The sequence below is a fragment of the Dermacentor albipictus genome, chromosome 3 (assembly GCF_038994185.2).
Source record: "Dermacentor albipictus isolate Rhodes 1998 colony chromosome 3, USDA_Dalb.pri_finalv2, whole genome shotgun sequence".
Classification (NCBI taxonomy): Eukaryota; Metazoa; Arthropoda; class Arachnida; order Ixodida; family Ixodidae; genus Dermacentor; species Dermacentor albipictus.
The window spans coordinates 24,763,835-24,790,904 of NC_091823.1; the positions used below are offsets into that span (position 1 = coordinate 24,763,835).

General features: G+C 44.7%; 1 protein-coding gene and 1 pseudogene across 6 annotated transcripts in view; one reads left to right on the forward strand and one right to left on the reverse strand.

The window, feature by feature from the left end:
* LOC135903876 (uncharacterized) overlaps positions 1 to 27,070 on the reverse strand; it is a 367,982-nt gene that overhangs the window by 145,426 nt on the left and 195,486 nt on the right. The gene's annotated exons all lie outside the window — the stretch shown is intronic.
* On the forward strand, positions 11,872 to 13,268 carry LOC135903920 (uncharacterized; annotated as a pseudogene).

Sequence of the window (27,070 nt, forward strand, 5' to 3'; positions counted from 1 at the left end):
CTGGGTGGCAGCGATGAGATACTCCACGCTTCATTCTGGCTTCAGCAGAATGGTAAGCGCTTGACTTTCTTTGGTAAGTTGCCAGGTTTTAGCTCGTGTGTTTTCTAAAACGGCAAATTAGTTTCTGTACGTGCAGGCTCCTCTTCAAAGCTTCCTCACGTCACAGCAGAGTAAGAAAGTTCTCGGTCGGGATTGACCATGGATTTGAGCAAACGGAGAAAGACAGAGTTGTTATTACTTTGTGAAGAGCAGGGAATTGAAGTCTAAAGAAGTAAGATACAGCCGCAGCTTATTACGGTGATTGAGAAGTGCGGGTCTCTTGAGGACGAAATTTCGGACGCACGGGAAGAGACAGAGAAACGAGCTGAGAAAGCTGAGCAGAACGATGCAGAAAGGAAAACTGCAGAAAGAAAGGAACGAGAGGAACAAGAACTCACGAACTAAAGATAACCGAGCTAGACGTGCAGCGGGATCTGGCCAGGCAATCAGCAAATAACCTCTCAATAAATGAAACACGTTCAGGTGATGCAGGAGTGAGAACAAGAGATCTCATGCTGTCGTGCTAAGGGTACGATGACATTGAACTGCTTCTCGTTACTTTTGAACGAACCTGGAAGAATAATGGGTTTGCACTAGAAAGTTGGCCATGACAAATTTTGACCGGTCTACCTGGCGAAGCAACCGAAATAATAGCAAGGCTAACGAGAGATGACCCAGATGACTATCAGAAAATAAAAGCTGCGTTACTAAGCAAATATCAGCTCAGAGCAGACGCTTTCCGCTATCGTTTTCGCGAGGCAGTTAGAACACCGCGCGAGTTTTTTCAAGATTTCACTTACAAGGCGAAAGCCAATTTAATTGAGTGGCTAAAAGCGGAAGATGTGTTCAGTTATCATGACAAGTTTGTGGAGCTAATCTGCAAGAAGCAGTTCTATGGTTCCTTGAGCGAAGAAATGCGTCTGTGGATTCAAGATAGATCGAGTGAGAAGAGCTTAGAACGTGCTGCAGTGCCAGCAGATGAATTCGCTGCACGTCGTGAATCTGAGAAAACACTTGTCAGGCCATTCGCGAAACTCAGCAACGAGGAAAACACAACCCCTTTCACAACGAGAAAGCTGGAGGTGGGACCAAAGACGTGCCGACCGATAATGGAAGCTGGAATAACGCCGCAGCGAAAGAAAAAAAATAGCGAGAACATTCGAGGCTACAAAACCGGTCGTCGGTTTCCGTTTGGAGGAGTCTGGCCACCTTGCGATCGGCTGTCGGAAGCCTGGAATTGTTTTCTCTTTCGTGAATGGCGACGACGACAACTTGGCGCTCTTACGAGCCTACCTTCGCGACCTTGTCGTGAACGGAGTGCCATGTAAGGTACTTACGGACTGAGCTTCGGCAATGAACAGTGCCCACTCCGCGTACGTGAAACCTGAGGATTTACTGGGGAATGTGCGTGGATCCGGCAGGTAATTGGAGGAGAATAGTGTTTGCCTGCCCATAGCCAGCGGGAAGGTTGAGGGAACGTTCAGACTATTATTGCGCACTGAAGCCGCAGTATCGCAAAATCTGTCCAAACATTATCTCTACTTATTTTCAAACCGCTCAGAGATGCTGTCAAAGAAAAAGGGCCCGAGTTTTGGCCACTATACGGTCCAAGTTCTCACGCGTTCCAAAGTTCGGGAGATCGCGGCGAATAAAACATGGCAACGAAGCCAGAAATAAGCCTCATGACGTAGACACTCAGGAAACGCAGCCCATAGCTACTGGAAGCGGTGAGAAAGACGCTAGTGATGCGGCACCGAGGTCAGGGGGAACGCCACAGCAAGGACTGGCCGCGAAATTAAAGAATTTGGTGCTGCCACATTCGGAAGGCTTTTTAGACCTACTGAGGGTTGATAAAGAGGGACTCGCGGCAAAACAAGAGAGCGATGTATCTCTCGACAAGCTGAAAGAACTAGAGAAAAAGGGTATAGCCAGAAAGAACATCACTTTTTGACGCCGCGGTGGTCTTTTGTGACGATAGTACACAGACACTAAGGGGGTACAGTACGATCAGCTCGTTGTTCCATCAGAAAACAGAGCTCAATACCTCAACCTGTGCCATGCAACGGCTGGGCAAGTCATTTATTCATAAAGAAAACTAAAGACAGGTTACTGTGAGAATTTTATTGGTCGAATGCTTCAAAGATGTAGAGCATTGCGTCCAGACATGTGAGGCTTCTCAGGAAGTGGGGAAGCCACAGAAAACGAGAACAGCTCCTATGAAGTTTGTTCCTGTAATCACTGAACCCTTCAAACGCTTAGTGGTTGCTGTGGTGGGACCCCTTCCTGTGACTATAGTTCAGGGTACAAATACATTCTGACGATGATTTGCCCCGCAACCAAGTTTCCGGAAGCCGTCCTCTAAAACAAATCGATTCAGTCGAGGTTGTTGAAGCCTTACTCTCAGTTTTCTCACGATTAGGTTTCCCATCTGAGCTGCAAAGCGATCAGGATCACGTATTCAGCAACGCCCTTACTACCACGTGCCTCGAAAGGTGCGGCTCCGCAGAGCAATAGTGTAGGAGCATGGCACTCCGTGCTGAAAATATTACTACGGGCCTTGTGTTACGAGCAAAGAAAGGATTGGTAGGCTTGCTTAGCGGCCACTATGTTTGCCTTGCGGTTGGTCGGCACGAAGCCACAGGGATCAGAGAGAGAGAGAGAGAGAGAGGGACAAAGGGGAAGGAAAGACAGGGAGGTTAGCCAGATAAATACCGTCTGGCTACCCTTTGCTGGGGAAAGAGCTCGTTTATGGGAGGTCACTTCGACCTTCACTTCAAATGGTGCGCGAGGCATGGGAAGGGCGTGGAGATGCTCCCACAATTGTTGAGTACGTATTCGAAATGCTACAGGGGTTATAATCTTGTCAAGAGCTGGTGGGAACAAACATGAAATCCGCCCAGAGGAAGGTAATGTATACTACGAGAGGAACGCTCGGAAGTGGACTGACTGTAGAAGATAAGGTGCTTTTGCTAACGGCCTCCAGAAGAAACAAGCTAGGCGTTCTTTGGGAAGGACCTGCGGAGGTCATAGAGAAGCTCTAAGACACCAACTGTCATCAAATTGCCGGGCAGACGTAAAGAGCTGAGGATCTACCACGCAAACCTAAAGAAGCCTTATCGAGAGCGGGAAGCCAGAGTTCCCCTCGCACTACTAAATACGCCCGAAGAAGTGGAAACAGAATTTGCTTATCTGATTCCGCCAATAGAACTTGCACTTTCTAAAGTTTACGCGGACACAGGTGAATACCCAAATTTAGGTCCACGCCAGCGAAGCGAACTGTGAGAGCGCGTGGGTGGCTTTGAAGACTATTTTCTGGATCGGCCAAGTAGAACGAGCTTGATAGAACATGATATTAAGCTGGTATCGGACGCGCCCATTCAGTGCAGGCCCTACCGGGTTTCGCTTAGGCAGTGAAAAATTTTGGAAACCGAGATACAGAGGATGTTAGAACTGGAATTAATTGTTCCTTCAGAGAGTGAGTGCACGTCCCCGTTAATTCTGTTGGAGGCTCCGGAGAAAAGCCCCAGGCTTGTGTCGATTACCGCACGCTAAACGCCATAACCAAGGATCGGAATTGCCCCATTCCTAACCTGAAAGAGCTGGTAGAGAACATCAGCAGTGCTGAATACGTATCTACGCTTGACTTAAACAGGGGTTACTGGCAGGTACTATAGACAGAGCAAGCTAGCCATTTTGCCGCCTTTACATCCCCTCTAGGTACCCTTCGTCCTCTTGTCCTGACCTTCAGATCAAAAAACGCTCGGTTCTGTTTCTCACGACTTATGGACCGGGTTCTGAAAGGAATGCGGGACTACGCGCTTCCCTACTTAGATGACATCCCAGTCTTATTTAATACTTGGGAGTATCATGTTGTGCCGCTTACTCCTGGGCATCGCATTCACCAATGCAAATGCGTTTTTAATTGGAATGGCTGATAGTGCCGAGTGCAATGCCTGCAGTGTCGAGGAAGCTATAGAACATCTACTGTGCTACTGCCCATCTTTTGAAAATGAGAGACATGACCTCTGCACAGCTCCCAATCAGTTAGATAGAAAACCGTTCACCTTGAACAAGATCTTGGGACCATGGCCTTGCATATCGCAGCTACAAAAATCCACAATAACGCTGTTGCGATATTTGAAAGCTACCGGATTGAGTCACCGTATGTGATGCGAACTGTGTGACCGAATGATATCCCCAGTGGACTTTCTCTTCTTTTAATCTTTCCGTCCCCTGTTCCTTTTCCCCAGTGTACGGTAGCCAACTGGGCTTAGTCCTGGTAAACCTCCCTACCTTTCATTTATCATTTGCTCTCTGTCTCTCTAAAAGTATCATTTGTAGCCCCTTAAGAAGGTGTCGGATAGTCTGCGTCTGGCCAGTTTGTCCCTGAAGGGCAAAAAATGTCAACTAGGAAAAGCCGAAGTTAGCTACTCAGGCCACAAGGTCAGGCGTGGCTACAGATTCCGCCTTGAGATAAAATTTGCCGCCTTATCTGATTACCCAAGACCAGTGACGAAAACAGATTTCCGTTCCTTTTTGGGACTGACTGGCTATTATCAACATTACATCCATAACTTTTCAGAAATTGCGAGTCCTCTCACGGACAATTTACGAAAGGATGAACCAGTGAAAATTGTGCGGAGCGAGCAAAAAGACAAATCGTTTCTCAAGCAAAGGCTGCTTTATACGATAAACCGGTTTTGAGAGCTCCTGTTTATGATCTTCCTTTCATTCTGCAGTGCGATGTAAATGATCGAGGCATGGGCGCGGTGCTCAGTCAGAAAAATGAAAACGGGGAGGAACGCCCGGTAGTGTTCTTAAGCCAGAAGCTGACTGTCCGCGAACAGACCTATAGTACTTTAGAAGAACGCTTGCCTGGTAACGGCAATAGACAAGCTCCTATGTTATCTGGCCGGATCACAGTTCCCAGTAGAGACTGACCATTGTCCTATGACGTGGCTTAGAATTATGTCCTCGAGGAACGGCAGTCTGCTTCGCTGGATCCTTAGTCTGGAAGAGCGTAGCTTTGACGTCAGGTACAGCAAAGGATGCGACAATACCAGCGCGGACAGCCTCAGCCTTAGCTTCTCTTCGTGAAGCCCAATGTTGTAAAGGTACGCATTTCGTTCTTCTTTTTTACTTCGAAAGCGTTTTGTTTGTTTGATTTGAATTTATGATTAACGACGCTATTGCTGTATTTCAATCAGGAATCAGGAAAGTATCGCGAATGTCCAGAGGTATGGGGAGCTTGACTCCAGCCTGCATGAGGTAAAGGATGCTCAGCTTCCTGAGGTCTTTGCGTCCTGTCGCGGTGTGGGAGAGAGAGAAAATAATGCAGAGAAAGGCAGGGAGGTTAACCAGAGGTAGTTCCGGTTGGCTACCCTGCGCAGGGGGAAGGGTTAAGAGGGATAAAAAGAGAAACAGAGTAGAAGGGGGAGATAGAAAGAAAGGGAGACAAGCACGAACAAAGCGCGTACACTACAGAGTGGTAGGGGGCGGCATTCTTAGAGTCTGTCGTGAAGCCCCGTGGACCGCAAGAACCTTACTAGCGCGTGTAAGGCCTTCAACGCGGATGTTCTTTCGGAGCATTGGCCTAAAGCTTTTAGTTCTGAAAGTGGACGATTGTCCAACTGGTCCAGTACTCTGCACATCACTTGTCTCTCAGCACTGTATCGCGGCGTTAATAGTGAGCTAGGTGCTGAGCCTCCATAAGCTTGTTCACAGTGTTATGGAGCCCAAACTCAGCCAGCTTTACATTGGCGGAGTTGGGTGGAAGGTGAAGTGCTTGTTTGTATGCCTTCTTGATGATCATATCTAGCTTGTGTTTCTCAACGTATGGGAGGCATAGGAAGGGTGCAACATATACGATGCGGCTGATGATGAAGGCCTGTACTAGCCGAAGAATGCTGTCCTTTTCCATACAAGTATGTCAGGTAGCGATACGTTAGATAAACCAGACTGCTTGTGCAGCATATACGCAGTGCAAACGCGCGATACCAAAGAGCGGTGATGCACTCTTTGGTATCGCGCAGATGCAGTCATGAACGTCAAGAACTTATCCACCGCATTCCGGCATCATTTTTAAAACAACGAGGCATGGCAACTTTGACCATTCATTGGAATCTGGAAAGCTTCTAAGAATTCTCGCGCAGTTTCATTCGTGCAATTGTCCAAGATCCTCACATCAGAAAACTGCGGTTCACAGAGGCAAGATCGGCAATGCGGTGAAAGATGCACGCTCTAATCCTTCTTTGAACTGTTCGCATACCCCTTCCTTCAGTCGTGGACGCAGCGGCCAGTTCTGGATTTGAATGTGCATATTTAAGCGCGTTGCCGACCTTGCCTCGGGGAACTGCGGTTTCTAACAGCGATTTCAAGTCTAACATGGGGTTTAAAAGCATGAGCTGTCACGAAGAAACAACACGAAAAGTCAGCATGTGACGCACTCGCCAAACATCCCAAAGAGCTGCTCGGCTTTGGCAGGGGATAAGGGTGTGTATTTAAAATGTGTGTGTGTGTGTGGGGGGGGGGGGAGGGCGAAAAAGAAAAGAACATGACGGAATTGGGATGTTGTGCTGGAATGCAGAGGTTTGTCCCACTGTAAATCATAAATTTCTTTGTCACAGAGCTCCGAAATGAGGCGAGACGAGAATCCACCCCCCTACTTCAAGGTGTCTGGAATGAGGCCTAAAGGTTGAGTCACATAAAAAAATAATAGATAAAAAAAGTTATTTCGCGCTTGTATTTTAAAACAGCAAAGTGCTTCAAGATTGCACCCCTTGTATTCTTTTACTTGGGCCATGGAGGAAAAGCTTGGATTCTACTCGCAGCCACCAATATTAATATAACTGCAAGAACCTCACGTCACCGTTATCACGCCCTGCGACACCGCGACGTTGAAGCAAAGCTAAGCGAAGGCGTGAACTCTGCGCGGTGAGGCTATGCCCGCTCGGCTAGAGAGGGCGCGGCGGGAAGGAAGCGGGCAGAGTGAAAGTTTCGTTCCGGGAGCGCCAGCCGTCTCCTAACATGATCGCAACACCCTCCCTTCACCTTTCCTGCTTCGTCAGGCTTCGTGCTCGGTTGACCTTACATTCACGGGCGCCTCGCCTAGTGTACGTGCCCACCCTATTCGCTCGTGAGAGCTCTGTAAAGTGCGGCTCCACGCCGGAGGCAAATGTACCGTGCTCCCATGTGAGACCTGACCGACGAAAAAAAGAAAGGCGAAGAAGAAAAGAGAGGAAAGGACAGACAACTCAACAAGAAAGGTGTCTGCTGGTAACCGCGGAAGCCAGGAAAACGCAAATGGATGTCGCCTCACGACTGGTCGTTTACCTCACCCTTTCATTCTGAGGTTTCTTTTTTCGTTTCTAGCGTATCTAGTTTCATTTTTAGCCTTTTTCTGAAGCGGTAAATGATAAAGGAATTTAATAAGCAAAAAGCGCTCCTAGCACTCACTGAAACAAGGCACCCAACTTTCTGTAGAAGTAAAAGCTAATGGCTTGCATGCTTAAAGTTCGTCACATTTTCTGATTTCCCTTTTCTTCTTAAAATGTCGGTCTGTGAATGCTAACGCAGTGAGTAGGTTGTTACATACTCACACAAAGCACAGGCTGCGTCTTTTTATTGCGGTAGCAATTATATGGAAACTCCAGGCGCATTCCTGCCTTCGGCGTCGGCGTCGCCGTGAGGTCGCGTGTAAAGTCCAAGGACGATAAAACCGTCGCTGCGACGCATATGCTGCGTGTGCGAGTGAAAGCGGGCGGGGGTGGGCCTACGATCGCGGCTCGATCTCGCGCACGCATCGGACGAAAGCGAGGAGGAAGCGCGCCGCCTTCCGGCGCGCGCAAGGAGGAGGAGGAAAACTTTATTTGCTCTAATTGGGTAGAAATTAGCGGTGGCAGATGTGGTCGGCCAACTTCACGGTCTTCCCCATCTGCGCAGGGTCGACGCCCCTATTCCAGGGCACCACTGAGGGTGGCTACTCGGCGAGCGTGCCTTGACTTTCGGGTCGCTGCTGGAGAGCACCCTCTCCCATTGCTCCGCACTCGGGTCTTTTATTTGAAGGAATTGTTGATTCCGAACGCATTCCCATGTAATGTGATATAAGGTGGGCTTGGCGCCGCACCATGGGCAAATGTCTCTATACTGGGTGGGAAACATCTTGCTTAGTGTGTTTAGGTTTGGATATGTTCCTGTTTGCAGCCTCCTCCAAGAGGTTGCTTCATGCTGATTTAGGCTGTTGTGGGGTAGAGGGTATTTGATTCGGACCCCCTTATAGTAATTCAATATGTCTGAGTAGCTTGGCTTGACTGGTATGGGTTCCTCAGGGTCGGTCCTTGTGGCCGCTCGGTTTGTGTGCTCTCGAGCTGCCTTATCCACCCTTAGGTTCCCTTCTATTCCAGCGTATCCCGGTACCCAGAAAATTGTATGCCTGACTTTGTTGTTAGCCCTGCAGGAGCGGAGGATGTGAAGCGCTCTGCGTCCTATTCTGCCGTTCATGTAATTCCGACACGTAGTTTGCGAGTCGGTGAGTATTGTTAAAGACCTTTCGGATCGGTAGCCCTCCACTGCCGCTGGAGCTACGGCTATTTCCTCAGCTTCCGTTACCGAGCAGTCCTTCATTGACACGCTGCTGATCTCTTTGTAGTCCTGGCGCAAGGTTTCGAGGGGTGGGTAGGGAGGGGGATGGGCGCAGTGTGCTACGGGCGGCCCGGATGGCCGGGCCGCTGTAGCTTGAAAGCCATCTGCGACGCGTACAGAGACCTCGCTGCGCTTTGTTTTCGCGACTTCGTTCGCGTCGATGCGAGCGGCTGGACGAAATTCAATTGGCTCGCTGCTGCTGCCGGGTTTGCTCACTGCAGACTTTTGACACCGAGTTTCCGCAGTCGTCGAGTGAGATGTGTTCATGCCTGCTTGTTCGCGCTTGAGACCATGCTTGTTAATTTAGTTAGCATGTGTGTTTACTAGTTTCTACGACCGATCAAACTATTATCATTACTTCGTAGAGTTAGCTGTTCGCTAATTTGCTATCGCAATTGATACTTCTACTTTTGAGCGCAAGTGCAACTTGTTTTTTCTTAATACTCGTCAGAAAATTGCTTCTTGACGTAAAGTGCTCCGTCGTTGAACTGTTGGAGCGTACGTGCTCACGGTGACTTCTAGCGCGAGGCTTTTTTCTATGCTGGCAAGTTTAAATTTGCGCCCGGCGGCTGGTAGCTGCGGTTATGGCTGACGCTGCACTAGTCACATGTTGACTGATGCTGCGGGGGCGTAACTAGTGCAATTTTTAGACTGAAGGAAATGTCACATGTTATAATGCATAATATGCATTTGTCTTTAAATCTGTCCGCGTGTGCATTTTTAAATCCCGTTCTCAGTTGCAGTGCGGAAGACAGCGCTCGCGTTCATTTTTACTCGTGTGCGGGTTGTGCGTTTTTAGCATCGCATGATGTGACTATACGAAGTAAGGCTTCCTATCCGCTGGGATTTTTAACATTGCTCAGCTATATTTACATTTACTTACCGTGCACTGGGTCTGCATTTTTTGTGACTAGGGCTTGATTACGCGTATGTCATGTGTGACAAAGTGATAGGTGTGTAGTGTCTTCATGTATCACTATAACGCGACTGCGCTTGTATTCACTCCAAGGAAGCCCGTTCCTCCGGCCGAAACGTCAGTAAAATGATGTGTCATAATGTTCGTCTTTTCCTGTTGAATGCTATATATATATATATATATATATATATATATATATATATATATATATATATATGGGCATGTTCAGATAAGAACGGTAATCGAGGTCCCATGACCATTTTTTGTTTTCAATGAAATTTTTATATCTGATGGGAAAATGTGTCCACACCAAGGAATCAACCTTAGTTTTGCAAGAAACTTCGTAGTTTTCTCAGAAAAAAATCGTATGTCACAAGAGGTGGAGAACGTCGTTTTTACCACTTCGCAAAGTTGCAAGTTTGGAGCATCACTGCATCCAGAATAAATTTTTTACGCACATAAGTATTTCTCTGTTATCTCTTTGTAACATGTACTATACGAACAAATAAAAAAAATTTTTTCGCTGTGTTATTCTTCTAAATAAAAAATCCCAAACTTCGCTTCCGGAGCTATTCGGTGAAAACAAGGCACTTTTCAGGGCAGCCTCAGGACAAGATGCGTAAAGATATCTACACTTAATCTTTTTCTTAATATTTTCCAGCTACTTTTACTCACTTTAGACAAGTTTTGTAGTTCTACACTTGACAGATATTTTTCAATATGGCCTCAAATTCGGCCGAAGTTCAAAAACGTCAAAAAAGTGACAATTTTGACTTGGATTTAAAAAAAAACATCCTCATCGAATTTCATTAAAATTTGCCTGAATAATCCTCAATACTCCATAATATTAGGGTACCAAAAAAGTGTTGCATTATATTGTTTTAAAGTATGAAAATGAATACATAACTGAGTTCATGATTTCAAACCCTACGATTGCTCAGTATTTTCTCTTAGGATGCGCTATCGTGAGAAGCTGGATTTAGTATTGTCTTTTTGTGGGTAACTTTTAAACGCTACAGTTGCTGAGTTCATAAGTGTGATTCTTAAGTTTTTTTTTCTCTTACAATCAAAGGTCTAAAGCTCCTATTCGCTTTCGTACTCTTCTAACAGTGGGACTTAACTTACTGTAAGCATATTTGAGAACGTTATCTTGGAGTGACGTGTGCTTAGTGGTCGTTTATGCAAACATTTAATGCACCCGTCGCTACTCTCAAGATGCCTTTAACGAGCTGCCGCCGCTCCATGGATGAACCGCGCTTGGCAGCCGCTCCTATAGCTATATAACGCCCGGCGCGACCCTGAATTTCATAGCACCATGTGTGCCGCCACCGCACCGAGGCTTTAGCCACCGCTAGCATCTTTCCATCGCAACGCACCGAAAGCCTGGCGGTTAAACCTCAGCCTTGGACCTTCGACCGAGACAGGCCCGATGAGCGGACGTTGTTCGGATCTCGAGTTTTGCGTGTCGTTTTGCAGGCCTGGTAGAGGGTGGGGTGGTTTTCTGTACTCACGTGGTTTCTCTGCGCTCGAGGGCTCCCACGACAAGCATACTTGGTATCTCAGTCTCACCTCGTACGCCAGACCGAACCAGCGTCAGTGTCGACGGCGGGCAGCCTGTGTTAAAAATCCATCCATCCATCCTTTTTTTGGAAAAGCAGCCCTCGGCCCTGCATCCGTCACCTGCTCTTCTGTCCCACGATAATCTTCGGAAGCGGTGAGCTTTCGCATTCATGATGAGATTTCCGCGGCGAACGTTTTGTGCAGACTATTCAAAAAGGCACAAACAGAGAATTGAAAAAGGACGTAATTTTCGCAGTGTAAAGACACTCAATGTCGCTGCTCTCAAAAAAGTCCTACTTCCCGAAGAAGCTCTCCGAGTACGAGAAAGTGACTTAATCTGTCAGAATTGTTACCGTCGGTTCAAGGAAGACATAGATAATATGCAGGCAGAGTCGAGCGAAACATTCGAAGAATTCCGCCCTGGAGAAGAAATCGTAGAAAATTTAAACTCCAGTGTCAGCCTTACCTCCGGAATCTCGCCCCTAAAGCCACCGAGCACTCTAAAAAAACGCCTCAGACTTTCCTATGCAAAGCGAAAGCAGGAAGAGGTGGTCAGAGCTATGGTGACGAAAATACGATCAGGGATACAGGCAGCATATAATATCCCAGAGACTTTGCGTGCGCCGCAAGAAAAGTGTGCGCAATGCAGCAGGTGGGAAGACAACCTACATGCTACCTACAATAGGTGTACGTCCTTTCAAGAGCGTTGCCAGCTGCTGACACTACTACCACGTAACCTAACTGTGAAATATGTGCAGGAAGTTATTCCAGAGGCAACGAGGTACGTTATTCAAAAATCGAAGAAGATGGTGGATGAAGAAGGCGTATGGTCAACACAGGAGCGATATACAAGATGTAAGCTACAACACGAAGACATTACCACCGTTTTAGTATATTACACCATGGATGAACTTGATTGCTCTAGACAGACACCGAACAAAAAGGATGTTGTGAGAATCGAAAAGGAGGGAGAGAAGGAATGGGTACCTAAACGGTTCATGACGCGGTCCTTGCGAGAAGCATTCCGCCTCTACAAGCAAGCTCACCCTGCCTCCCAGGTTGGCCTCACAAAATTCATATCCTTGCGTCCTAAGTGGGTGAAATGCTCGCCACAGTGGCAAGTGTGTGTTTGCGTGTGCTGTGCAAACTTTCAGTTGTGCCTCGTGGGACTGCAGAACGCCTCCGGAAGGTCGCTTTCTCCCGATGATATGCAGAGTCTCTGCGTATGCCAGGAACCTACTGCGTCATGTTTCCTCAGGAATTGTGAGCACTGTCCACAAGATGGCATTTTCACTTTGGAAAATTTTGATATGAGCAGCGAGGACGAGGTGTTGATTGCTTCATGGGAATACGGCGAGCTATAGTTAAAAAAACTATGACCGCTTCATCATTTATGAGAGAATTTCTAAGAATGACCATGAAATGGATTCCCCACAACTATATCAGATCTGTGCAAGCAAAAGCAATACATGAAGAAAAACAGAGCTGCGAGGGAGGTGCAATTGTTTTGCATTTTGATTTCGCCGAAAACTGGACAGTTGTGCTTCCAGACGCAGTACAAGCGTACCATTGGCAGAAAAAGCAGGTCACCGTGTTTACCTGCGTTGTCACGTCAAGAAAATCGACTCGGAACTACGCCGTTATTTCCGACGATATGTCTCATGATTCAGCTCATGCATGTTTGGCTCTGTCAAAAATCAAAGCACACCTGGAAGACAACGCGCCAATCTACACCAAGATAACACATGTGAGTGACGGGGCTCCCGCTCACTTCAAGAATAAATATCAGTTTCATGAGCTACAACGCAGTGAATGTCAAGAGACTAAATGGATGTTTTCGGCCTCTGGACACGGCAAAAATGCTTGCGACGGCGTTGGTGGGCTTGTGAAACATCGAGCATCACACCACAACTTGCGGAAGCCTGCAAGTGAGGCCATACAAACAGCCAGCGGCTTCGTGGACGCAGTTCAAGGAACGCTAAAGAACATCACCATTCTGGAGCTCCCACAGAGGGAGCTTGCAGACTTTCGCGAAATGAAGAAGGAAGAATGGAAAACGGCAAAGAAAGTGCCTGGAGTTCAGACACTCCACATGTGGAAGTACGTTAAATGAAATGAAGGCAGTGCATCCTACGTGGCATCCACCGCTGCTTCGGAATGGAAGAGACTGTGATCTGGTTTGTACTTCGGGCTGGACAATGTAATGTGTGCATACCGAAGTCAACTGCTGCCGTTTATTGTTACGATTTTCTGAATTGCAATCTGCACATAACCGGCATGCCATTTGTAAATTGTGTCCCGATTAAAACTCCTGCTAATTAAAAACCTTGCAGATAAATTGTCCCCTTCCGAAGACGACGTTTTGTCTCCTGACTGTGCCCTGTCGAACCGTTGAACACAGAGGTAAACAGATGCAGGTGCGGAAACGTCGGCTTCAGAAACACATTAATATTCATTTTAATATATAAAAACTTTTCTAAGCACCGATAAATGATCTAATATTTTTAAAGAATCGATTACATACCAATGTAACTTACGATGACAAATTAGGCAATACAAAAAACGTTTGACCGCCGCCAGCCAGTTCTTGACACATCAGGTGGAATAGCGAATTTATTCCCATTTTGACGCATCAAGAACGCCGCTAACAAGCGAGTAGAAGCTCTACAAACATTGAGGATGGTTCGGATATTGTGGTAAATAAAATGTAACCAAGTTCAGTGAGTGCTAAAACAAATTTCTGAGAGTTACTATTTCTAAGAGGCAGTAATAAGCAACTCTAGATAACAAAAACATGAACTAAGTTTTGTTTTAGGCAAATTTTAATGAAATTCGATGATGATGTTTTTTTTAAATCCAAGTCAAAATTGTCACTTTATTAACGTTTTTGAACTTCGGCCGAATTTGAGGCCATATTGAAAAACATCTGTCAAGTGTAGAACTACAAAACTTGCCTAAAGTGAGTAAAAGTAGCTGGAAAATATTGAGAAAAAGATTAAGTGTAGATATCTTCACGCATCTTGCCCTGAGGCTGCCCTGAAAAGTGCCTTGTTTGCACCGAATAGCTCCGGAAGCGGAGTTTGGCATTTTTTATTTAGAAGATTAACACAGCGAAAAAATGTGTTTTTATTTGTTCGTATAGTAAATGTTACAAAGAGATAACAGAAAAATACTTATGAGCAGAAAAAATTTATTGTGGATGCAGTGATGCTCCAAACTTGCAACTTTGCGAAGTGGCAAAAACGACGTTCTCCACCTCTTGTGACATACGATTTTTTTCCGAGAAAACTACGAAGTTTCTTGCAAAGCTAAGGTTGATTCCTTTGTGTGGACACATTTGCCCATCAGATATAAAAATTTCATTGAAAACAAAAAATGGTCATGGGACCTCGATTACCGTTCTTATCTGAACATGCCCATATATATATATATATATATATATATATATATATATATATATATATATATATATATATATATATATATATATATATATATATATATATATTATTCCGTGGTAGTGCCGGTGAAGAAAGAAGCCAAACTGAGCAAGACGAAACTAGCGTTTTATTGGGCGAACTTGTGCCCTCATACACAGGTTCCACTCAAAGAAAGGCGAAAGTGGCGCGAACACAGTCGGTGATCGTCGAAGATCTGATCAGCGGGTCAAGCGCGTCGGCTTTTATACATCAGCCGTCGAACGTTCCAGAGTAATCGCTGGGACCCGCGTGCCTTCCACAAAGTTCTACATTATGCGCCTCACGCACACATGCGATCAGATTACACAAGGTTCGGTCACATACAGTCGATGGAAGCATCGATAACATTCCAGAAACTTCCCATACATGCAGGCGCGTCCTGCGCTGTGCGATAACATTTGTTAGGTGGTGAAACATGTCGCCCGATAAAGACAAACAAGTACGCGTATCAATTTATAGTTGCCCTCTCTCACATATGTATGAGAGAAGGCAACATATAAACATAAAAAAGCCAACAAACAATGAAGTCAAGGAGAGTTGAAATTGACATGTAAAAAAAATGACAAAGCGAAATGAAAGTGGACCCTAAAAAGATAACCTGTAATATATATATATATATATATATATATATATATGTAAGCTACGTGACTACGCTCAACGCTGCATGTCGCATTAATTAAACAAATATTTCAAAAAGCATGAAAGGGAATAACAAAGATGAAGGAGGAAACTGTTAATAAACGTAGCCTAGGAGTTAAAAATAAACTGAATCAGGTAACAAGCAAAGGATGCGGTTGAACCGGATCCGTTGAATGAATACAACGAAGCCGCTTATTTCGCCCGCTGCTCTCTGAAGCAGGTACCTGATGTACTGATTAATTTTTTTTTTATTTAGAAGAATACTGCCAGCCTGAGCGCCAGGCTTTAGGCAGGGGTAGGCGAAGTAAGCAAACGTGGCATTACAGCATTCCATACATTGGATCGTAACAAACATATCACTAATCAATTCACCATGAGGGCAAACCTTGAATTAGTCTTGAATAGAAATATCTTGAATTAGTCAAATTCTGTTTTCTTACAGTATGCATGGCGAAGGAAAAGGAAATGTATTTCCCGAATAAATTTTTAACTTTGTTTTGTATTACAGTGCCCGGTTTCGGAAGAAAGACGCCGTTTCGCCCGAAAGGCGAAGCATCGATTGCGATAGCGAATTAGCAGACAGCCACGCGAGGTAAGGATGGTAGTTTTATCGTGCCGTATCAACTTGTAAACATTCGCTTGCTAACTAAATTAACAGGCATGGTGTCAGCGCGAACATACTCTGCCCCTAACGCAAATTGCTCTCGAGATCCGGCCCCAGGCGCAGTTGCAGCCAGAGAGAACGACGCCCCCGCCCCTCTCCAGCGCCTCGCAACGCTGAGTGCCTCGAGCGCGAGAGAATGCGGCCCGCTTACTCGTCGCCTTCGTCCCTCTCGATTGAGCCGCGATCGTCGGCTCCCCTCGCACGCTTTCGCTCGCACATGCAACGCAGGGCGCGTGGCGATGGTGTTACCGCCCGCGGTCTTCATACAGAACGTCACGCCGACGCCGACGCCAACTCCGACCGCAGAAATGCGCTTGAAGCGTCCATGTAATTGATATCGCAATAAATATACGTTCCGTGGCGATTTAGCGGTAAATGCGAGAGCAAAGTGTTAACATTACTTCGCACGTCCTTGAAAGGAGCGGTCCTGGAGCTGGTGTTCTGGAACAAACGGCCTACCTCTTCGAGGAGCGAAGCGAAGGAGCAGACCACCTTCAGGTGCACTATCTGTCTCCTTATCTCTCTCTCTCATATATATATATATATATGAGAGAGAGAGAGAGAGCGAGAGATTTATTCTTAACGAAACGTTGTTTTATGCTCTGAAGCACAAAGGTAGCTAGAACACCAATGCATTTATCCGAAAAGTTGGTGAAATAATATCTTGAAATGTGTCGTCCTGAGAATTCGTACTAAGTGGGTTCTCCTTGCGAACTTCCTGCCTAGAATTTGTAAATTGGAATATGGGCCATAATGGAATTAGTTGGACGCCTAATTACTGAATTTTTATTAATTAGGTGATTGTGCACTTCATTATCTTGTGCAAGTAATGTCCGCCTTTAAGACTAGACCAGCGCATGATCTAGCAACGTGCCATCTGCTACAGGCAACCTTTAAACATTTTTAAAGTGGTCGATGCAAGACCCTGTATAAAGAGGGTGCCCCAGCTAACGTTAGCGAAGCTACTCAACGAAAATAAAGATTAAAAATACGCGGTAGAAAATAAAATTATAAAACAGTGGTCAATCGTCAGATAGTAGTCAGAGGTCTAACGAACTAACACCGTAGGGCTTCAGATTCTTCATGGAACCGTGTTTTTCTTAAATCATATTTTTTTTCAATGGACGTCTTATCTAACGGTAGCTGGCACACGCGCTATATATATATATATATATATATATATATATATATATATATATATATATATATATATATATATATATATATATATATATCCAATTATGGAGAGCTTTTGCATATATACATCCTTCACTATCACGCGTAGTGCGACGTACTAACGTATCAGCCCTGCGTAACCTACTGGACGAAGGTCAGCTTAGCGGCTGATTGGTGCGGGTGCTCCACGCCTGCCCAGATGCTTCGTTCCCTCCGCAGCCTGTTCGCGTTCCTCACCCACGGCCGACGAATTCGAGTCCCGAGCCACTCAATTCATCCATTTCGCGGATGCGTTCGCTCCGCACGTGCATTCATTTATGCGTCGGATCGCCGTGCGCGCGCCAACTTTCCGCGGCCGCGCGCAGGGACATTGACTCCGCCTTCGTCGGAGCCAACTGGAGCACGGCGAAAACGGAAAAGCTGTCCCGACATGGTCCGTGCCATCCGTCTCACGGCTCGGCGCTCTGGCAGATGATTGAGCCGAACGGAAGACTGGGCCTCCCCTTTTAAAGCCCGCGAGTTAGATCGCGACGTCCGATCCAGCCGCGGCGGAAGAGCGCGCGTGGCTTGTGAAATATTTATGGCCCAGCTGGCCGCAGCGACACACGTGGCATCGGTTCCGCAAGACAGCCAAAGTTTAAAGATTCGGTCGAGTGCTCTCGGTTTCTTTTTTTTATTCTTTTTGATGTAGCTTATCATTAAAATCTTTGGAATAAAAGAGAAGCGCGAAGAAAGTAATGTAGCTTTATTTGGGGGTCAATGGTTAGAGCGAGGACTAGTATCCGTGTGCTCATAATGCATGTGTGCAATACTTAGTAAGAGAATCAGTTCATTCAGGCACTGAGGTGTATCAGCATGCACGCATTTATGCACTGTTAGCATTCCTCCTCCCCATCTGTTTACTCGTTTGTCTCTCTCCTTCTACAGTGTAGAGAGAGACAGAGAGAAGGATATTTAATGAGAGGAAAAGTGGAGAGGTTGACAGAAAGAATGTATTTCTGGCCTCCTATTCCAAACTGGGGCAAGGGGGAAAACAAGAAAGTATTTGGGAATAAGTAGTGCTGACGGAAAAATACCACGTGATAATCACCTGCATTCCGACCAGTCCCATTAGTTCATCTGAATCAATGTCCCTGACACTGATCAAGAAAGCACATACTATGATATGAAAGGACATGCTATACCCCACATACGAGCACATACAGCTTTCAACTTTCAACTTTCAACTTTATTTCACATTTTTCTTTTTACTGCAAAAGAAAATGCAAGGGCAGGAACAAAAAGCTGCACAATCGCAGCTTGACGAGATTCATGTCCCCTGTCTTTGACGAACAGTTGCAGTATATTCACAAAGATAATCTGTTACATATGTACAAAACAATTTCATATTGTACAGACATTGATATTCACATCAGAACATTTATAACATCTATAAAGAAAATTCGCTTCTGTCATCCCATTTTTAACGCATTTTATCGTAAGGGGTTGTTTCATGCACCTTGCTGTTTTTATGTTGACCGGGTGCCTTTGGTCCACGTCTTTGTTTTTTATCACAAGTGCTATATGTACTCTAGACGTGCTATCTTGACTTGATCGCGCAGATCTTTGTGTATTATATGCGCTATAGGCGTGCTCTGTTGACTAAATCACGCAGATCTGTGGGTATTTAAGCAGGTGGTTCTTCAAAAATAAAACCAGTTGTTAGAAAGCGCTCGTCCTTGTGTTTCTTCTATTCTTCGTCCCTGTTTGTTTGCGCACGATAAGTTTTAAGACGAATATGTTCCCAACTAGGCCGACTCGCAGTCTTGCATGTATCACCTTTAATATTATCGGCACCTGGTACTGCAATCGCTTGAAACCATAATCAGTTCTTGTGAAAGGTAACACCCACTGGCTATGTTTTCTGCTTTGATATAACGCTTCCCTTGATTTGACTAAGTTGCACAAGTTTATGAAAACGTTTTTATTACAGCAAACATATCTTTTAATTTTTAAGACTAGGCTATAATCATAAAAATATTTAATAGGAAGCACATTAAGAGCACGAAATATCTCGAGTGTATGTGCATCAAACGGTGCATTGACATCATGTCATACAGTTTTCTTTTGTAATGTTTTTAAGCTTCGTATGTTTGCTTGCGAGGTCGTACCCCACACTAGATTACAATAGCTAACATGTGAAAGGAAGATGCTATTATATAACATCAGTTTTACCTTATAGGGCAGTATGTGTCGTAATCGACAGATTATTCCACATGCTCTCGCCAAAGTGGACATAATACGCTCAACGTGTGTATCCCAAATTAAATGTTTGTTAAAAATTACACCTAACATTTTGACATTATCAACTAATTCTATCCTTTCTGTGCCGAGGTAAAGAACAGTATTGCAGTTTACTTGTTTTTCTGGTGGCGTAAACAACAGAGCCTTAGTTTTATTCGTATTAATTGCTAATGTGTTTAGATTACTGCACTTTTGCAATAAGCTTAACGTTTTATTTGCCATATCTGTAAGTTGTGCAATATTAAGTGATCTGAAAAAGAGGCTAGTATCACCCGCACAGACTATAAATTGTGCATGTTCACTAATATTCGTTATGTAATTAATATAAATGTTAAATAAAATCGGTCCGAGTACACTTCCTTGTGGAACGCCTTGTGTTAGTTCTCTTTCTGACGAAAGTTTTGATCCAATTGCGACCCACTGCCTTCTGTGCTCAAGACATGATTTCAAAAGTTTAAGGGGAATCCCGCGAAAGCCATGATGGTTTAATTTTTAAGATCGGGTTTTATAGTTAAACGTATCGAAAGCCTTGGAAAAGTCAACGAATACACCTAGAGTTAACATTTTGTTCTCAAAATTATTTAACATTATTTCTTTTTGCGTCAGCAAGGCAAGCTCTGTAGTCATTCTCTGCCGGAAACCAAACTGCATATCTGTTAGGATGCTATATTTATCCCAAAATGACTTAATTCTCACCCAAATGATCTTTTCGAGACCCTTCGAAATTACAGGAAGGATAGATATTGGCCTATCATTTGTTAACTAGTTTTTGTTTCCGGACTTAAATATAACAATCACTTTCGCTTGTTGCATTTTTTCAGGGAAGACGCCGTTTAATAAGGAAATGTTAAAAATGTGAGTAAGCACATGTAACAAAAGATCAAGCACAAATTTATTGGGTTTAATCTGCAATCCATCTATATCGCGTGATGTGCTGTTTTTTAAGGACATAAAGGTCGAATATACTTCTTCGGGCCTAGCAGGTTCAAAAAAAGCTGTGTGAGCATTGGGAGTACCCAGAAAGAAAGTCGCATTTATATTATGTGTGCTTGGGGTTAAAGACGTAATGTGTTTGTTAACTTTGTCAGCTAATTCTTCACCACTAATTGCTTTGTTATCAATTGTCAGCTCTAATTCCTGCTTATTATGAGATTCCGGCAGTAGGAGTTTATTTACTTCACGCCAAACGACATCGCTCCTAGTTCCCGCTCTATTAAAAACGTTTTCAAAATGTCTGTTCTTGGCGTTTCTCAATAGTTTATTTAAAGAGTTTCGTATTTTTTAAAGGGAGTGAAGTCTGCGGGATACCGAGTCTTAAGAAACTTTGCGTACAAAGAATTCTTTTCGCAGATCATTCTGAGGCATTCATCAGTAAGCCATGGTTTCGTAATCTTTCTCGATTTTTCAATTTTTTCATAAGGGAAACAAACTTCGTAAACTTTTAAAATTGTATGGATAAATATATTATACGCTTCATTTGCGTTTGTGCAGTCAAGTACAGAGCTGAAGTTTATATATTTTTTTTTATTTCCGTGCGAAAATTTTCGAGAGTTTCCTGATTAATTGCTTGAATCTGAAGCGGCTCAGAACGAAGACGCTTCCAAAACGCGCGATTAACCTTATATATCATGTACACGGGCGACTGATCCTTCAATTACACCAGACTGCACATAGATGTCCGAGCTATTTGTGATAAACAAATCAAGCAAGCTTTAGGAATTGGTACATATTTGTGTGGGTGCCGTAATTACATTTTTGCAGCAGAAAGAATCAAGAATAATCTGCAATCTTCGCGACTTCGGCATATTTACTAGAAGATTAATATTGAAATCCCCGCCAATGACAAGTTGCCAGTGATTTGTGCTGATAAAGCACAACAATCTTTCAAGAAACACAAATAAATTCTCAATGTCGCCGTTAGGGGGACGATACACAACAGTGAAAACACACTTGTGCGATTCTATACTTAACACTTCGTAATCTATTGTCATTGCAGAGTAAGCTGGAACCATGCTACATGAAATTTGATCAGATACAAGCTGTAATACACCCCCGCCACACCTATCAGAACGGTTCAAATAAAAGGTTTGGAAACCAGACATTCGAAACACTTCTTAGTGTGATCTATGCCATGTTTCCGTTATCATTATATTGCCAAATTGAAACGGGAAGTCACAGAGAAGCGCGATCAACTCGTCATGTTTGTGCCTAGCTGATTGTGCGTTACAGTGAAGAAATGAAATATAATCGCGCGAATTCGGCTTTATGACGTCTCTTGGTGAAACCATTAAGATATGAAACAGATCAATGAAATCTTTATGTACACCCGTCTACTCGCACATCTTTTGCACATCTGCCTCGCTACCAATTCGAATAACATTAGATGCTTCCATTTTCCGTGCTAAGATTTTACCGCCCCTTCACCCAAACAAAACGCCAGTTCAGCTCCCGTTTCTTAGCGGTGGCCATGCCCAGAAGCTTCTTTAGCTGCGGACAAAGATGCTCATTTATAAATATTGCTTGCCGCTTGTCAAATCCTAGGTGACTGGAATTATTTCTAGCCTTCCGTGCTTTATCAAGCACTTTTTCATGCTTTGCACGGTGGTTGAAAACAACCACAATGCTCGGCTCCATGACCGCCCTTCGTGACGAGACTCGATGGCAAATCTCGATGTCTTCCTTCTTAATCGGTTCCCCCAGTGCGTCGCCTACTTTGTCTAGCACATTAACTGGATTTTCAGCTTTCTCATGCGGAATTCCTTTCGTTTCGATGTTCTTGTTCCGAGAGTATTGGTCTTGAACAGTGACCTTGAGCGATGTTTCATGCAACTGTTTTTTTAGTGCTTCGACTTCCTCCGTAAGTGCTAGTTGCGATGTTTTGAGAGCTACATTTTCCGCTTTCACTTCAGCGCAGTCCTGCTTGAGTGTTTCGAACTCTTTGTTGATAAACTCAACACTATTTTTAAGCTCCTTTATCTCCTTGCGCAGTTCAAGCGCTAAATTTGACACTTCGGTTGACATCATGAAATGCAGTCAAAGAGAGCAGTGGTTTGGCAACAGAGGCCGCAAGCTAACAAATAGATAACTTTCACTATAAGGTAAAGTCTCAAACCTGGAAAATCAAGTAGGGAAATGTGAGACGTCCTTCCTTCGCGCTGCCTCTGTTTCCAAATGTTACTATACATCTATATTATACAAGACGTCCCAAATATAATGCACCAAGACTTAAATATGTCCAAATGCCACGTAGCTGGACACAACCACGATAATGCTGTTTGCCGTCGCTTGGAGATACCCATATTATTTTTATCATTCCGCTTAATTACATGATTAGTCCTAAGTAATTATTCAGCTTCTCAAATAACATAATTAGATGAAAAGATGAAAATCGTCAATCAGAAAATTGTCCAGCAACATGAAAAACTCCCGTTGCAGCTTTCTGTTGCTCAATACGCGCTACGTAAAAGTATTTTTCCTACCGTGAAAGACGCCCGCGAATGCACTCAAAATTGCCGCGGGACTGGCCGTTCGAGACACGTTGCGTGCATTCACGTCATCTTTCACGCTCGGAAAAACACGTTTATGTAGCACGTATCGAGTAATAGAAGCTGTATCGGGAGTTTTTCATGTTGTTCTAGAATTTTCTCGTTGACATCTTTAACCTAGTTATAATATTTGAGACGTTGACTAATTAATTAACACTAATGTAATTAGGCGCAATGCAAAAACATTATATGAGTGTCTCCCAGCGACGATAGATGAAATTACCTGGATTCTGTCCCGTCACGTAGCATTTGCACATGTTTAAATCTTGGTGCATGATGGGTGGGACACCCTGTATACGCTATCTATACAAAATACGCTGTATGAATACTCATAACTAGATAAAAGCTTGGGCTTACATAAGCTATCTACATGCATCATGACTACAAATTATACAGCTCATAGCAACCAATGATAGACATCTCATTTATTAAGTCACCATTACCTGACCAGACTGGCTTGACTAAGAACGACTAATCCTGCTTTCACTGTTCGTAGTCTATCACCGTCAGTGAACTCATCGCTAATTTCCTTATTTCCTTCCCTCCTCTCTCTCCCTGTCACCTTTGTTTTCCCCTTCCCAACTCCCCCGGTGCAGGGTAGCCAACCGGACGTTATCCTGCTTAACTTCCCTGCCTGCTGCTTTTCTCTTTCCTCCTCCGTAGCCTATTACAGTCATCTTCCATGGTTCCTGGAAAAGTTTCTTCCGAAAGAGGCCGGGAGTTTAGAGAAGGCACTGTCGCTAGAAGTGTGTTCTGCGCAGTTACTTACTGTGAGCACACACAGAACACATCTTTAATAGCCTCAGCTGTAGCACAAATGCAACAGGCGTAGAGTGCAGGTTAGCAATCCGGTAAGGTGGACGATCTTCGACCACTTTCTCTCTCTGGACTTAATCGAGCAGCTGGAAACAAGTTAAAGGCAGGGATGCTTAACACAGTAAGTTAAAGGTGCTAAAGGTGTACTGAAGATTCGAGATACTTGTACGCGTTGAAAAAAAAGCTTTTAAAAACAATGTTAAGATTAACATATCCACACACATGCTAGTAATCCTGCAAGAACTACCGTGGCCTTTTCGCACGATCTCGTGCTTCAACGCGCATCAGTGGTTTTAAGTTTGTTCTTTAAATCCGTTCAACGTGTATGCTATAGAGCGCAGACTTCGTGCTTTACATGAACCGATGAATTACTCATAAAAGAATGTACATGTGCCATAGACAACATTGTGGTTAAGGAAAGCGATGAAACTTTGAAACTCACCTTCGACATGCGTTCCAATCTTAGAGTGTGAGAGCCCTTCTTTGCGTTTCCGCGTGATGACGGGCGAATACCTTCGATCTCCTGTCCAGAACCGCTGATCACTAGCCGGCTCGGCGCTGAATAGAGGAACTTTGACGGATTAACCTCTAGGACTGCTGCGCTTCGCAAAACTGTACATGGTATGTGATTGATTCACTGCGGTGCATTCAAAACAGAAAAATTTGTAATAGGCTCAATATAGTATGTACAAGACTGCAGCTTTCTTTTCTGCATACTCCTACACAGCCCTGTTCGCCATAGTTCGTGCTTTGAGCCTCCTTTTATTTCATTCGTCTGACGGCATCAGCAATCTTCCACATGAACGACACCGGGAGATTTGCATAGCTAATAGCCTTGTCTGTAGGCTTTCCCGCACAATGCGCCGTTGTTCGAAAAGAAGATCGCTAATCTCTTAAGGTAAATTAAATTCGGGGCATAAAACACGGGGCAGCTTGTTAGCAAGGACAGCAAATATAGCAAAGCCTCTTTCTTTTATTGTTTCGCCTCTAGCGTATCTCTAATGGTTATTTTCCAGTGTTCTCCATTCCTGAGCCTGGAGAAACAGGTTAAGCGGTGGTTATTTTCCTAGTGCGAGTTAATGTGAAATAGAATGGCAAAGGTAACTTTCAGTCGTCGTTCTATGGCGCGTCTCCCCTGTTGTAGTCGCATTACTTCCTACCGGGTGTTCAATTATTCTGATTAAATTAATAGTACTCAAGGTGGTCGTGCTGTGCGTTTTCTTTTCGTAGGACATGTTGCGTGGCAGGGGTCTGCCAATTCTGATGCACTTAAGGCTATTTTACGGACCCTAATAGAGTTCCTGGTAAACCTAGCGTAAACCTCCCCGAAAAGGAAATTTGGTGGTCGGCCCGGCTCTGATGTCGTTACCCTGTCACTTGCTGTGGCTGCTGCACGTCCAATGGATGCGTTGTAAAGATCAAAATTGAGTGAGTGCGCCCTACTGAACAACGTCATTAGTAAACATACCTTTATGGCGTTATCGCATACGTCGGTGCTCCACTGATTCGCGATCTCCTATAGGCATCCTTAGTTATTTAAACTCTACTTCAGCAAATAAATAGAGCATTTGCTTTCAGCTTTCGTCTATAGCCGCTGAGAAATCCTACAAGACTGCCCTTTAGACAACCAATATGTTTTACCCTAAATTACCTTTTCTCCCCTCGGTTTCTTTTGTTTTTTCTTACTTTGTTGGCTTATTTCTTCGTTCGTGCTGTCGTTTGTTTCTCTGTGTACTTGCTTGCTTGATTAATTTTCTTTTTTTTTCCATCTCTATTTTTGTGTGAGCGGGTACGTGTGTCTGTTTCCTGCCTTAGTTCTTCGCTCTTATTTCTTCAACCGACCATACTTGCTAACTGAATGAGCATCAGTGCGCCCACGCAAGTACTGATCCAAAATAATATAAGAAGAACTCGGTTTTTCTTTCGCTCGCGCACTCAGTCACAGTTCATTAAGTCACAGAACCCCCCGCTCAATATTTGCAACACTACTCAAACAGTTTGCTATACGTACGATGTCTGCAGTTCGTGCACGCACGAAAGTTCGCTCGCTTTAACACGACCTCATTTGGTCGATGGCCTTCGTGGGACGACGCCCGCGGAGTGCGACTGTCACGGGGTGAGAGACTGCGCTCGTTTTTTGATTGCAACAAACCTACGGACATATGACACCAGCCGAAGGCAAAATTCGATTAGGCGCAGCGTTTGATTGCATGCGACGATCCGACCGTATACGTATACGAAAGGTGAAAGTTCACCGCATCGCTCGCCCTGCCGATTTCGAAAAGCTTCGCTCAGCTGGAGTACCTCATGGCCCTCCCGAACCTCCTCCGTGTTTGATAGACGTGCGCGCAAAAAGCCCATTCGCGCCATCATCGGTTGCCGCTGGACGACACACACAAAGGGAAGCCGTTCACCGCCTATACGGCCTCGCTAGGCACGCCGGTTCTTTGGCCTCTTCGTCGCCGACGCGTGGGGATCAATGGACGACGTCTGCCCAGCGCAGCTCGGCGTTATGGAGTTTCGATAAAGAACTGTAGCGCAGCGGGGAGTAAGAAGTCAGCTATCCAAAGCAGTGGCACAAAAAAAAAGAGAAACAGACGCGCGCAGTCTCACTGAGAACAGAGCACGATATTCACCTTCATCAAATTGAGAGCAAGTCAAATAATTCCAATACAAATAAAACACTAACATTAAGCCAGTTTAGCGAAGTGTTTGTCCAAGACATTATTTAACTAATTATAGTTCCCAGCAGAGCTGCAAAAAATTTTACGATGCCATGAGGAGCAAGCTTGCAGACTTGAGAAAAGTCGTTGGCTCTCGCGCCCTCTTTTATGGCTTACCAAAACTATGCTCACGGCGAGGTTGAAGTTCCTAGTATATCAAATATTGCTACCTTGTGGCAGTAAGTCGGTGGCAGTAATAAGACGAAGTTTTGGCCACGCGCTTGGTGACGCAACCCACCACCCCGTTTCAAAGGGGACGCTCATGGCGTCCACCCATTTTCCCCCCATCCATTCGCGGCAGCGGCGGCACCGGACATGCCGGGGAAATAAAAAAAAAAGAACCAGAAAGCTGGCCTTCGCGCACAGCATTACCCGCAAGCGTTTCCCGGTAAAGATCACGGTTGCATAAGCTGCAGTTGCCGGGAAGCGGCAACTGTGTGGCCGTTGCATAGCTGCGAGTGGCTTGGATCTCGGGGTGTGCGGGAGTTGAGAATGCTGTTTGTCCTCCTTATTATGCAGACCCTATATTATTTGAGCTGCAGGCTATACACGATGCGAGAGAAATCCTTGTAAACTTGCCTAACATCAGC